The sequence below is a fragment of the Lemur catta genome, chromosome 1, assembly GCF_020740605.2.
Source record: "Lemur catta isolate mLemCat1 chromosome 1, mLemCat1.pri, whole genome shotgun sequence".
In the NCBI taxonomy this organism is placed as follows: Eukaryota; Metazoa; Chordata; class Mammalia; order Primates; family Lemuridae; genus Lemur; species Lemur catta.
In genome coordinates this window covers 249,796,967-249,812,031 of record NC_059128.1, presented here as the reverse complement: position 1 = coordinate 249,812,031, position 15,065 = coordinate 249,796,967, and positions in this window count along the sequence as shown.

The window sequence follows — 15,065 nt, the reverse complement described above, 5'->3', positions numbered from 1 at the left end:
ATGGAATAATATTCAACACTAAAAGGAGATGAACTATAAAGTCATGAAAAGACATAGAAGACACTTAAATGCATACTATTATACTAATTCAAAGTCCGTGTGCAAAGCCTACATGTTTTATGTATACTCTATGACATTAAGGGAAAGGCAAAACCACAGAGAGAGTAAAAAGATTAGTGGTTGCCCAGGTATAGAGAGGAGGAAGGAAGGGATGAATAGGCAGAGCTCAGGGTATGAAACTATTTTGCATAATACTAAAATGGTGAATAGATCATTATACATTTATCAAAACCCATAAAATGAATAACACCAAAAGTGAACAACTAAGGTATACTCTGGATTTGGGGTGATGATGTGTCAATATAGGTTCATTAATAGTAACAAATGTACCACTCTGGGGCTGGATGTTGGCAGGGGGATAAGAGAACTCTCTGTTCTTTCTTCTTAATTTTGCTGTGAATTTAAAACTGGTGTAAAAAAATAGACTCTATTTAAAAAAAAAGAACAAATTATATAAACTTACAAATAAATAAGTTGTATTAAAAACAAAAGTAATAAATGCTCAAAAGTAAAAATGTTCTATTTCCATTATATATCACCATGAAGATAATAAAACATTTAGTTAATTTGGAAATTATGATAGCTATATTGTACAAAAGATAAAACTTATGTGAAACTAAACTGTTTTTACAGACATGAAGATTTCTCTGGTAGATATTTCTCAATAGGTTTCAGGTTCAACCATGAATTTTGAGTACATATTGTTTTGTTGTTTCTAGATAACATTAGATTTGAAATATACTAAGCCAACTATATAAAAATTATTCTCATTAGACATTTCCTTTTTTAAAAAAAATTAAAGACAAGGTTTTGCTATGTTGTCCAGGCTGGAACACAGTGGCTTTTCCCAGACTCAATCATAGCAGCTTCCCAAGTGTATATGGGACTATAGGCATGCACCACTGTGCCTGGCAACATTTTTATTATAAATAGATGAATTTCTGATTTTGAATGTGCTGGCCAGCTAAAAATTTATGATGCTCCTTATATGAAAAAGTTTGAAAAATCGTATCTACACACACACACATTCACACACTATCACTATATTTTCAGTTGTTCCAGAGATGACACAAATCTTGATTATGCTATTAAAAAGGAATATATTTTAAGGTAGAAAACTTTGAAAATGTGAAATAAAAAATAAAAGCAGCAAAAGTAAAACAAAGGAGAACAGAACATTTCAAGTACTTACCATAATTTTTGTTTGTTTATTTCTTAACCATTTTTTCTTCACTAAGAATTTTATATAGGTATTATACTTTTAAAAATCACATTCTAAATGGTGATTAATTTCCGATGTTTCCAAATCATAGTAGTAAGACTTGTATTTCGACTGGTCTGAAATTAGTGTAATTGTATTGGTTTTCCTCAAAGAACAGGGAAAAAAGAAAGAGAAATCTGGGAAAATTATGGTATTACACAGAGTGGTGAGGTTTTTCTCCATCAATATTGTGTTAAGTCTTGCAAGCAGTTCTTATTAATTACAACTAAGTTTTTATGCTCAAATGAATAGATCATTGACAGTCAACCTGAGTAATCACCAGGAAAATATTAACAAAGCAGATTTTTCTAAAAAGATCACAGTTTAATCATTGTCAGTGCGTGGTTTAGAAACCACAGGAAATAGATATTTTAATGCCAATGAACAGAATATAATAGGCATAGGTACAAGCTTCCTTGAGAAGAGGGGGAGACTTATAACTGGGGTGATCATATTCTTTCTTTTCTAAATTCTCCTATACAATTGCTTCAGGGCTGACTGTACTGATGATATAAAAAAAAAGCTATTTTATTTTAAAAAAAAGTAATTTATTTGCTTACGGGAAAGTTCTAAAATTTCCTGGAGGATTTTGAGCTCATATTTTCTGAAGGCACATTTACTTTGGAAGCCATAGCAAAATGGTTATATTGATTACTTTAGACTGCCTAAATAATAAAAATCAAAAAAGGAAATATGTATAATTCCCATAAAGCATGGTTACTTTTGTAATGTCACAGGGTGGAATTAATTGTGAGCCCAGTATGACCAAAGATAATGCCATTCATGCTTTAACTGTGAAAATGGTGGGTTTTCATGTAGGATGATGGTTAGAACCTACAAAACTAAGTGGAGATTAGAAGAGCAGGACCCTAGGAAGTCTCAGAAATGGTTCAGAATTAGACTTTCAAGTGAGTGGCCATAGGGAAGCCAGAAGGGCAGTTTGAGGTTAGCTACACAGGTATCCTACAGGGGAACTTTGGTTAGGAAAAAGATGGCACTAAGTATGTAAGAAACAGAGGGTCACAAATCTAAAAATATCAGATAGTGGAGACCTCAGAGAAAAAGTATTTATAGTTATCTTTTCCTTAACTCAAGAGCTAATCTATTCTTTCTTCTTAGTCATTGCATGCAAATGTTAATCACCAAGATCTTGTCAGTTGATTCCATAAAGGTTGCTTACCCTGCACTTCAGTATATTAGTAATAGACTAGTTTTAATGCCTGGATAAGTGAAGTCAGCATTATCCAGAGCGTAGAATTTATTCAACCTGGGAACTTACTTAAGTAAAGAAGTTTTACAAATGTTACAAGATTCAGTTAGCTGACTCAGACTGTGGCAAGTTATTAATAGTTGCTTAGATCAATATTTTAAAAAGGATGCATTTTCTATTATAGATTTATAGTAAAATCCCATTGGTATTTAGTCGCAAAGCTTTAGCACATTTAAATCTTAACAAAAAAAATGTATAAGAAAGGGATAAATCTAAAACTCATAATTAAATATAAATATCTATATTATTTTGAAAATAAATATTATTCCTGGTTGTACAATTTCCCCAAGGATCAAAAATTTATTTTATTCCCTTTGCATATACTAGCAAAAACTACATATTGACAAATTGAGATATCATAAGAAATTTACATGCTTTGACTAGTGTTTTCCCATAACTGGTTACTGCCCTCACATGGTTACTTATAAAATTCAGAGACTTTATTATGTTACATTTTTGAAATGGTATAACTTTTTATAACTCTAAATCATGAAATATCCATTTCTGTGTTCCTCTAGGTATTTCTATGAGCATCATTATCCCTTACCTAAAACTAATGACAATTTTAGAGAAGATAATAAATATCCACATAATATAAAAAGCCTTTTTTAAATGGGATTTTCAATATCTGATAATTATTAATAAGTTATTAATTAAATGGTGATTTCTATTATACATAACGAGAGTCCCAAGCTTAGAAAAAGAAGGTTCAATAACCTGACGCATTGCTTATCTTTGAATGATTTATCTCACTCACAGCACTAATAACCTGGTTTCTGGTTATTACTTTCCTTGCATGAGCAGAGCCCTAGGTGATCATCAAAGGCCATTGCAGTGCTAAATTGGGGGAAAGATTTCATGTACTGGTCTTTTCATTTTTTAGCTGATTTCCTCATGAAATCTGATGTCATCCTCCAGCCTCTCTTCAGAAATTAATTCCACATGATTGGAAACTCATCAGCATTTGACATTAGCCTGGGCATGCCCGAGAATGTTAACTATGGAAATATGTATTACCTATTTAAATTTAAATAACTGGCCCTTTGCATTGATCAGTGGAATCAGTGAACTGGATGTTGCAAGATTCTCTTCTTGGAAACCTTAAAGGGCACTGTAAATACACAGGGCCCCCGGAAGTTTCTTTTTAATCCTAGGAAGGTCAAGTAACCTGAAGATAATAGCCTCACACCTCTAGCATTGCATATAACATTGCATATAAGGCAGGGGCTTAGATGAGGATATTTTTGTCCACATGATTAAGTGATCTTATATGATATATCCAGATGGATAATTAGTCTTTGAGTCACAAAAATGTTTAAGTTTCTGCTCTGCTATTTTTTGTTTTTGTTTGGTTTTAAAATAACTTCTTTTGGAAACATTACAAATATGGTTTAAAATAATTACACTCTAAAAATTTAAACTATTTTAAATTTTTAAATATTTTATATAATTTAAAAAATTAGTGTGTAATTTTTACAACTTTGCACAATATAGAACATATTGGCTTGACCTTATAAATTTCTCAAATATTTGAAGATAAAAGGGGAATATTATTATTTATCTCATTTATGAGCATGGAGGAAAAGATGCATGAATTCTCAGGAACAGGAAAGGAAATGTTCAAGAGATTACAACATAACAGTACTATTAATAAATTTAGAGAGACTGATGATAAAGTACAGATTAATTTTGCTTATAAAATAAAACGGGTGTATCTTTTCCTCAGATTTGCCTTTAAAATGAGAAAGCATCAGACATTTATGAGAAATAATTTATGAAGATGATCCTTCTTTAATAATGATGAACAGTACTAATATTTGCCTTAAAATGCTATTTTAGCTAACCAAGCAATAACAAATTTTTTATTAATTTATTTTTTTCTGGCAGACATGAATTGCTGTTCATGATATATGATTATATAAAGGAATAAGCCATATTTTAAGAGACATTTATTATATTTCAAAAATAAACTTCGAATATAATGTCAAGATAGAGATTTAGGGTTGGCTGAATAACAGACTAGCACAGACTAAATAATTATTTTAAAGTTGTACAACTTTAAAAGTCTTTGCAACAAAATTTAGGGTTAGCTAATTCATAGGTTTTAATGAATTCAAGAATGTTTTGTAGACATAGCAAATATTTTTTCATTTTGTTTTGCATATGTAATTTAGATACTTAATAGTACATTAGTATAATAAGTATTTATTTATATAGGAGCATTCACTAATAGTTTTAAAAGCAATTTAATAAATTGAAAATCCTTTCGCTAATTTTAGAAATACGTAAGGACTGATGTGTGATTCAAGTTAGAATGCTTCAATGTATAGAGAGCTGAGCTGGTTTTGGAACATTCTAAAGCTAGCTTTATTTGTGCAAAGAGACTATTTTTCTATATGAAAGCGTATTTTTGTCCTTTGTTTTAACTGACTTCATGGCACAACCAATTACACCTCTACACTAATATGTAAAACTGAAAAAGAGTATAGATTTTCCATTAGATCCTTTTATGATAAATTCTTACACAAAGGATTTGCACAGATGTCCTTTCTCCCTCTCTCTCTCTCTCTCTCTCTCTCTCCCTCTCTCTCTCTGCTCTCTCTCTCTCTCTCTCTCTCTGTTTCGGAGGAGTTGGGGAGACTGACTCTCAGTAAAGCTCACACATCAAGATAATTTTATTTTTTAAGACTATGATTAATCATGTTATTCCAGAAATTACATATTTGCCAGATTATTTTCTTATTCAAAGGCCAACTATCAGTTTACTTTAAATGGTTTTAACTGAAGTATGATTTCAGTCTCTTAAACAGGATGATATTTGTTTAGTGCTTACTTGTTTGAGTTTAAAGTATTTCAATAGCATATCAAGAAAGGCATAGGAAATAGGAATTAGACTTATTTAATTCCTTTACCCATCTATTTTAATAGACTTTATTGTTTTTGAACAGTTGAGTTTTACAACACATTTCTTTTTAAATAGCATAAGAGAATATTATTTAACTCATACCCTCTTTTTGATCCTGTTATTGACTGAGCATATAGTTGTCAACTATTTTGTACAGAAGTCACAGATTATACTTTGAGAAAGCGTATAAAATCCCACATCTTTCAATGATGTTAGTTTTAGAGATAGGTACTCATGCAGAGCTTTACTTAGTTCTCTCCTTACATGCAAGGTAGAAAAATGGTTTCCTTTAGAACAATAAAATGTGTTCAGAAAGGAAAAAATGGTATTGTCTTAGAAGGACACTATAAATAATTATAGGATATTCTAGGTACAATCAAAATAGCAGTATGGTTTAATAAACAGACTCTGGAACAGTCTGCCTTACTTCTAATCTCAGTCACTTCTTAGCTCTGTGACTTGGGCTGTCATATGGTCGATCTGGACCTCTGTTTTCTCACTGGTACGTTAAGGCATTGGGAATTAGGAATTTTGGTTTGTATGAAGACTGCAGAATAATTGATGAGATTCCTGAATGAAAATTAATAGTAATAAAAATAATATGTGATCTTTATAAGTTTTATTCTATTGAGGGAATAATTTATCATAAAATAAAATAGACTTAATTAACTCCTGTCAGTCAAAAAGAAAATTATCAGAAATATTTTTGCTAGGAAAAGTTTTTTCTATTCTTTAACCATTAGGTTTTTTTTCCTCAATATAGAAATGGAATATGAACTAAATTTGCCCTTTTTTAAGTTTTAGAAAGCAATTAAGCCTTGATATTGCATTTAGTAAAAATGCAAATCATAAATAAAATTATCTGTTTGTTCATTTGATCACTATTGTGATATTTCTCCTAAATTACATACTCTATGTTATATTTCTTGGTATCCATATAATGCCATTTTTTGCTTATTGCTATTTTTGTCACAAATGGTTTTAACAACATAGTATCCATTTACTATTAAAATTTTTACTGTCATCACATGTAAAAACTAAACTTTTTCTTCATAAGAAGTTTGTGTAGCTATATTTATAACAATATATTTTAGAGTTTTGTGTCACCTTTTATCTAGCTCCTATTCAACTAAAATAGAATATATGTTCCTTTTATTTATGAACTAAGAACATTAACTGTGATTTTTTTTCTTTTCTTTTTTCTTTTTTTTTTTTTTCTTTGCAGTCACTCTTTATATGGCAATCTCACTGTGGTAAATAAAAGGAATTTGGGACATAGCTACCTAGAGGCAGCAGTGGGGTCTGGGTGTATTGCTGAGTTAAAATAGAGGTTCACATTGGAATTGAAATATAGAATGGTCCTTTATATTAACTAAATTATTCACCAATAATTAGCTTTCAACCAATGAAATATTTCTAAATTGTACATAATTTCTCCTTTTCCTTCTATTTTTATCTTTCCTTCAACTTTTCCACTTAGAAGAAAATGTCTATATTCAGAATTATTCAACTGAAACCTTACCAGATTCATTGTAGGGAGGGAATGGAGGAATGCTGCTATCTTTCACACCTTGGTCAGTTCAATAAGTGGAGGCTGTGATGGTCAGTATCATGTGCATAGATTTTCTGAGCTGTAATTTGTACTCTCACCCTTAAATGTGCAGGATTAGAGAAGTCTACAATGGTATCATAGAATATTTTTAAACATCCTTAAATGTCTATGACCCTCGACTCTCATCCATGACTTCCAGGTACTAGTATTGTGAAGGCAATTTTATATTTGTAAGGAGATTGAACCAATTATTAATTGCTTGATTTCCTTTTGGAAAAGTTATTCCTTAAACATGCTTAGAACTATTTATAAATTTTGTTTAAAATCTAAATCATGGGAATACATCTTTAAAAACATAAATACAGTCATAGTATATATAATGTAGTACAATATATGTAATATATATTAATATATATACATATTATAAACTAAAAACTTGGATTGAAGGGAAACATTCTGAATGTTAAGCTCCATGATTATACATTATGAGATTAACATGTTGTTTTTATAATCTTAACTTGTGATGATGATTTTACACAAAATGCAAAGAACAAAGTTTATTACCCACACTGCATACATCAGAGTTATAGTCTACCCTACCTCAGTCAATAATGCTTGGACATATTAGCAGATGGACTCACATATACATATATTGCACACATATAAAAGTGTACAGCAATAAGCACATAAAATTACAAACATTAAAAGTCATATGAAAGTGTATTTTTAAAGGGTAATATCATAAATTTTGGTCACACTTCTCCCTACTGAAAAATTATCTCATTTTAATATAAGGCTGTGGTAATTCAGGTTGCCCTCTCAGCTTCTGGTTGATATAGCTTTTAACTGTAGCTATTAGTTCTCTAAAGAGTAGTTACTGTTTAATTAGTACAACACAAACCAAGGTGTCTGCTTGATGCAGTATATAATCAAGTAATTATCTTCACTTTTAATATATATCACATTTTAATCACAGAGACATTCACCCATGAAAATCAAGTTTTTGTGAGCCTGAGATATTACATCCTTTCCAACAGAGGTAAGATGGAAGCCAACTCTTTTTTCTAATAGAATCTCCATGGATATACAGTGTTCTACACACCTATAGAGACAACTTATATATTTTTAAATGTTTAAAACGGCCAGTGTATAGTATTAACAACTATTATAAGTTTCAAAATGATAGAAGGTATAGTTGAGAATTTATTTTTATTTCAGTTATATTTAGTGCTATAAAACTTAAGAATTATGACAATGGTGATCCTGGGGGGAAAAGAGCCATAATTATATATATTTTTTAATGGTAGAGTGACCGATAGTAATCACGATGCAGCACAATGTCACTTTCCTAGGAACAGCACCTCTTTTTGGTCACAAACAATTTTGCCTACTTTTTATTGGGTTTATTCTAGCATGGGTACTTCCTAACCAGTGCAGGTTTTTCTCTTTTTATGACTGCGTTTTTCATTTTCAAAATATCCTGATTTATACAATAAAACATATGGTCTCCCTGCCCATAGGAAAGTGAACTCATTAGCTTTTTGTGAATATTATTTCATTCGATTCCTAATACAATCCCATGGGTATTATTATATAAAGAAAATAAGGTTTAAAGATTTTAGATAATGTAAATAAAGGTCACACAGCAATTACAAGTATCAAAGTTGAGATTTGACACTCAAAACTTTTTTTTATGCTACATAGCATTTCCAAGCTTATTAGCTTTATTTAGAGGTTTCAGTTATCCCATAGTCACCTAGTAATTCAACAAGAATGCGTGCTCAAGAAAGTCATGTGCTATAAGCTAACCTAAACTTATATTTTAGAAACTTTTCTTGGGGGAGTAAATCATTCAATAACTGGCCTTCATTAAGTGTCAAAAATAATTCAATTTTAGGTATAACTGTGAAATCATCAAGGAAAGATGGCTGACTAGAGACATCAGTTGCTAGATTGCCTCAGAAAAAAAGGAAAGTGTCAGGTGAAAAAGCATGGCCCAGGTATAATACTGAAGGAAGAGATCAGGACTTATAGGAGATCCAACGGGAAGAAGCAGTTGTGGAGCAGAACTTTTAAAAAGAGCAGAATTTTTTAGAGGTTAACCCTTGAGGAATTTGCATCTTTGGGATAAGGGTAAGTGCGGGTGTTTGGTTTTTCTCCCCTCACACCTCTGGCAGTCCGCTGGCTCCCAAGCTGTCAGACAGCTCCTCTACCATCACAAGCACAAACGCTGAAGTGAGAACTTCTTGAGAACAGAGCACCAGGTTGCCGGCTGCCCTGGGGTCATTCCCCCTCATCACAGACCCTGGCTGAGGCAGTGGCCACCATATTCTTTCACCCATTGTGTTCTTTTGTCCTGTCCAGAGAGCTTCAGCCCTTCAGTTGTCTTGTTACTGAGTCAAAATATACCTTTCTCAGCCTGAAAAAAATAGTTTGCTGCTCATTCAAGATAACATAGTCCCCAAGAGTTAAAAAATTATTCAAGGTTTAAAAATGTATTTCTATACGATATCATGCCAATTACAAACACTTTATTTCATTAAGGCAAAATATCAAAGGACTTCTAAAAATATTAACTGCATCCTTATTCTTCAATAACTCATTATTTTGAAAAGGCATTTTCCTGCATTGTGTATGAAATACTGAATCTTTGCTTTAGTCAGACAAAACTATTTTAATATAACTTGAAAATAAACTACAGAAAGAAAAACTATACTACATATTCTTTATTACTACATTTCACAACAAAATTATTTTAAAAATTACCTAGTGCAGCCAAATGCTAACTAGTAATATTGATAATATCCTTATTTGGCCATTGAAATTAGTATGTTTTAGTTTTAAATTATGCTTCCCACACTATCACAATTATAAAATATTAAGGGAATTTATTTATAAATATTTATCTGAATATATTGCTTTCTTCTGTGAAGTATCATAATATTGTTCAAAAAATTTATTTTCAGAAATAATTCCAAATTACATTTACAAATTTGTATGTGCCATTAACGCAGCAGGGTGGATGATAGCAATTGAATGGAAATTCTTTTTGTAGTGAAGCTCAAACTTCAAGAACCAAGAAAGGATTTGTATGTGGACTGTCACTTATTATTTTTATCACACTGTGAACCAGAATATTCTTTTTTTAACTGAAATTTTAAATTTCGTATTACACATAGACAAATATATAATGATGCATAAATATATAAATAATGTTGTAAGATTGATGCTTTTTTTAAGGAACAATTTTTCCTTTCTTTCTCCTCTTTTTTGGCTTTGGCTTTCTTTTTCTCCTGTTTCTTATCTTTAACCAGCACCACTCTGTATCTCTAGTCCTCTCAGAAACCTGTTAACCATCTAATATGAACCCTTCTTTATTTTATTCAGGCTTATATAATTTTAAATAAATATTCTACAAATGTGTGTGCATATATGAAGATATACATCCAAAGGGTTTTGGGTTCACTACTCACTTTATAAAAATGTACTCCTATTATACTCTCCTATACTTTGCTTTTTCACCTGTGAATACTTCCTAGTTAACTCTTTGAGACTACTTTTATAAATTCAGTTTGTTCTTTTTAATGGGTGCATAATATTCATGCAATGAATATACTCTAATTTATTTAACCTTTTTTTATAGATGGTCATTTGATTTGTCTCCAGGTAGGCTGGTCTTTGACAACACCTACATACATATATGCATATACTTGTCCTTATCTGATGTTGTTTCGTTTTCAATGACATAGAATCCCAGGATTACAGTGAAAACTAATCCAGAGTTATTTAAAAGAGGTGCATATGAATATAATAACAGTAATTGCCCTGTCCTGTGGAGTGAAAATATGATACAACTTAATAGATCATAAGTAACATAAAAATAATTGTGTTCAGAATACAATAAACATTAAAATTCTAAAATTAATTTTAACTCTCCTCACTGAGGAACTAGGGAAAATCATTTATTCGCTTTTGGAGTCTAGGAAATTTTCTCTCTCGGTTCTATTGTTATCCAAGTTTTGCTAAAATGTTTTTGTGGAATCACTTTACTATTCTTCTCCGAGAATAGTCTGCACTGATGCTTTTCTTTATTTGCAGAAAATTCTCGCCCTGTGTTTATACAATTGTTCAACATTGATATAAGGCACAGACTATTATAAACTCTATGCTTAGGTCTTGCATTCCTTTAATATGCTCAGCAAAACATAGACCACTGGTTACTTACATCGAGGAAGAGTTTGTCTTTTCATCTTGCTACTGCTCTGTTCTGTGTCTCTCTTACTTGCTGCCTCTGTGGTCTGCTTTTGCTACTACAAAGGGAGAGATTCTTTCCTGCCAGCTTTTTACACAAAGAGTACATTTTTCAGACTAAGTCTGAAGTGAACATTTCCTTCGTTGAAGAAAAACATGCACTCATGCTTCCTTGTGTAGGCCCGTTACACATGCTCCTTGGCTGTTTAGTTTATGCTCACAAATTATGTCAGCTTTACTTTCACACAATTTTATAAGGCTTCTCTCTCTCTCCTTAAAAAAAAATAATTCTGCTTATGTTTTGAGTCTATTGAATAAGTGCAATAAACATTTACTGAATGGGTAAATGTCAAACAATTTCTTATTCACCCTTTCACATAAGCTCTACCTGGATTCTATACTAAATAGAAAAAACCTGTTATGTAGTAAATTAAATGGCAACATTTGAACCTATAGTTCTTTGGTCTTATAAAATAATGTCACAATTAGAAACAAATCACATTTTTTACATTTTCTGAATACACAGAAAATGCATTAAAAATTCATTTCACGTTTCCATTAAATGCTGTCAATTTTTCTCAGCACTGTAAGAGAAATAAGTTATATATTTTATCTAAGGACATAGAACATTTAGTAGTATTCATTTTTATTCATAGATTTCAGGCTTTCCAAATCCTGAGCTAGGGCCTTTCTAAAACTTGAACTTAAAAAGCCCAGTAGTTAAGTAATTTCCTAAAAACACTAAAATTGATTCATAGGTGCAATATTTTTGAGCAGTGTGGATTATTTGAAGTGTGGCAGTTTTAGCCCACAATTTTATTTCCAGTAGATAGGTCAGCATAGGGCTCATGGACACTATAATAGGTATTCCATGAATGTTGACTAAAAAGTGAGTGAATAAATTAATCTTTTGGTTTTGAAGGCTTGGTCACTTTTTGAAAGCAATTAGAAACAAGTTTCAAGGACCATGAGACAAAAGCTGCCATCTTCTCTATTCTCTGTCTAAAGGCAATGCCAAACAAAATAAAATGTACACACTGAGTTTCTCTTTCTGCTGTTGAGATCAATTTCTTTCCTTAAATATCCAAGTAGTATGCCACTTTTTGTTCTTGCAGGCAGACACAAAGCAGTATCACAGCAAATCAGAGATTGCTTCAAAAGATGCAATGTCCTTATTCTGCTAATTTTTGTGGAGCATCAGTTACTGGCAGTGGTGAAATCCAATTATATTTCTGCTACCTTATTGGAGGCTGGTTCGGTAGACAGATTTTTCTCTATCGGACACAGGAACCTTCAAATAAGTACAAATTGGAACAAAAATATTTCACAAGAATTTTGCAAGCCTAAATTGTGTTATCATTTGTAAACTTCTTGATAGCTGTATATATAAATTTCAGCATTTTTCCACAAAAGATATAAAATAACCAAAAAATTATTAATTGTTCAGTAAGAATCAGAGGTTTGTATAATTACAAAGAAAAATTAGACCAAGCACATCACAAACAAGCATGCTTTCTATTCATTTCTGAATTATATTTATGAAATTGGTATTTTCTAAAAAATAAATATATAAATCAAGCTTTTCTAAATTGAATTATATTTTAAAGTGCTTAAAGTTCTAATTATTACAGGTTAGCCAGGAATCTGTTTATAGTGCTAATAATTAATTTATCTTTCTTAATAAGTAAATGCACTGTGTACTACGTTTCATTAAAAAAGACAAAACACACCTATGCATTATGTCTTGTACCTACCATGTAATATAATTGATTTATGTATAAATTATTTTTTAGAAAGTATACTCTCAGTATAATAAGACAAATTATTTACTGTTCTATCCCCAGTGATCTTGTTATCAGGATAACCTCTTTAGGAACCCATAATTAGAAACCCACAACTGGGTTAGATCTCTAAAATTGATGGACTGTCACTAGTCTAGATGTCATCTGGTGCAGATTGACATTCAAACTATACTTTGAAGCTGCTCATCTGATATTTAAGCCATCTCTTCAGCAGTGTGTCTGGTCCTTTCTCCTATATTGGAGACTGTAATGACTCACCTTTTAAATTATGGAGAAAAAGCAATCACACTCCAACACTTCTGAAGGAAGAGAGGACTTTTTTGCAACCATATCAAGGTTGAGAGAGCATTCTTACTTGAACTTTTGACAACCTTATTCAAAACAGTGATGCAAAACTGGCCAAATATGCTCATTTTTGATCCATCTACATTAATGAGGCATTAACATGACTTTAGAATATAAAGCTATTCGATATATTCTATTTAAAAAATAAAAGTCTAATATAAGAGTTAGGATAGACTAAGATATAGAAAACATAAATATAATGCTAAAAACCCATCATAATTATGAGAACTAAGAGGATAGGAAAATTAGGAGAATGACCAGATTTTGTATCCCTGAGAATACTCAAATTCTCTGTGGTTTTTGATAATGATGTATGCTGTCATATTTTGGAATATTTAGCTCATGTTTTACAGCTGACTAACCCCATGACTTTATTGACCACTTTTGTTTAACTCCAGAAACAGAGCTGGTAGAAAATTCCATATTGGAACACACCTGGACAATTTATTGAAGTATCCATTTTTTCCTGCTACAAAAGACAGCTGACTGACAGCTCAGATTTCCAGAAATATCATCTACTATGATACAAAACTTTAGGAGATAAACCTAGAATCAACTTAGGTATTCTTCATAATATTGGAATTGACCAGGCCAGAATAGACTGTGGGAGGATAAAAGTCCAAACTTGCATTCCAGGTAGTTCTAATAATTAACCAGGGAAATTAAAGAAAATAATTGAATGAAAGTTCAGAAAGAAGTAAGATATATTATTCTCCTTGTTTTATGCTATCAAGACCCCTTATGTTATTCTTGAATGAATGAATGAATGAATGGAAAAGCTGAATAAAAAATGAAGCAATATTTAGAATTAGGTGTTTTGAGAAACTATAGAACTAATTCATGATATAATGTGGGCAAAACTTTTTATCATATTAAAGAAGTTTTTCTATCATAATTTAAAAATCTATCAAAGATGACAAAACTGAAGGTTACATATATTTTGAAAGAAAAAGTAGGGAAAGAATGCTAAATGCAACAAAAGGGGATTATTGAAGTATGATGAGTAAGAGTTTTGTTACTTTGCTCAGTGTCTTCAGAGGAAGATGATATTCCTAATGATCAATCCCTTTTCTTTAAACTAAAATTTCTCTGCAGTGGAAGCAAACTATTCTCAGTTAGGATATAGAAACTCTCAAAAAGTAGTCTACTCCTCTTGCATAATGCAATATTCACTAGCAAACCTCCTGATCTTTAATTATTTATCTTAATAAGCCTACTCACTTGGAATGGACTATGGTAAGCAGATGCCAAGTTCTTCTACCCAGTTGTAAATTATTAGCATTCTAGCATATCAAGCAATCTGTTTTAAGCATGATCACTGATAATCAGAGACTGGTCACACTTGGAAACACTGACAAAAATGAATGTCTGAACCAGCAAAGGTGGGTCCTGGTGAGTCTGTGAGGGTGTAACTCCCCAGGTAAGCCTGGCCAGGAGCAGTCAGCTGGCCTTACTCGTCACATTATTATCCAGAGGTTCATGCAGCCTGCAAATTTCAAAGCTACGTTCTCATGTTGAAGAATGGTACTGAAAGCTATCACAAGCTTTGAGGATTTATGGAGCCAGAATCCTACAGAATTATAAAGCAAAGAGCTTAGTGAGTGAACTGGAGATTGAGT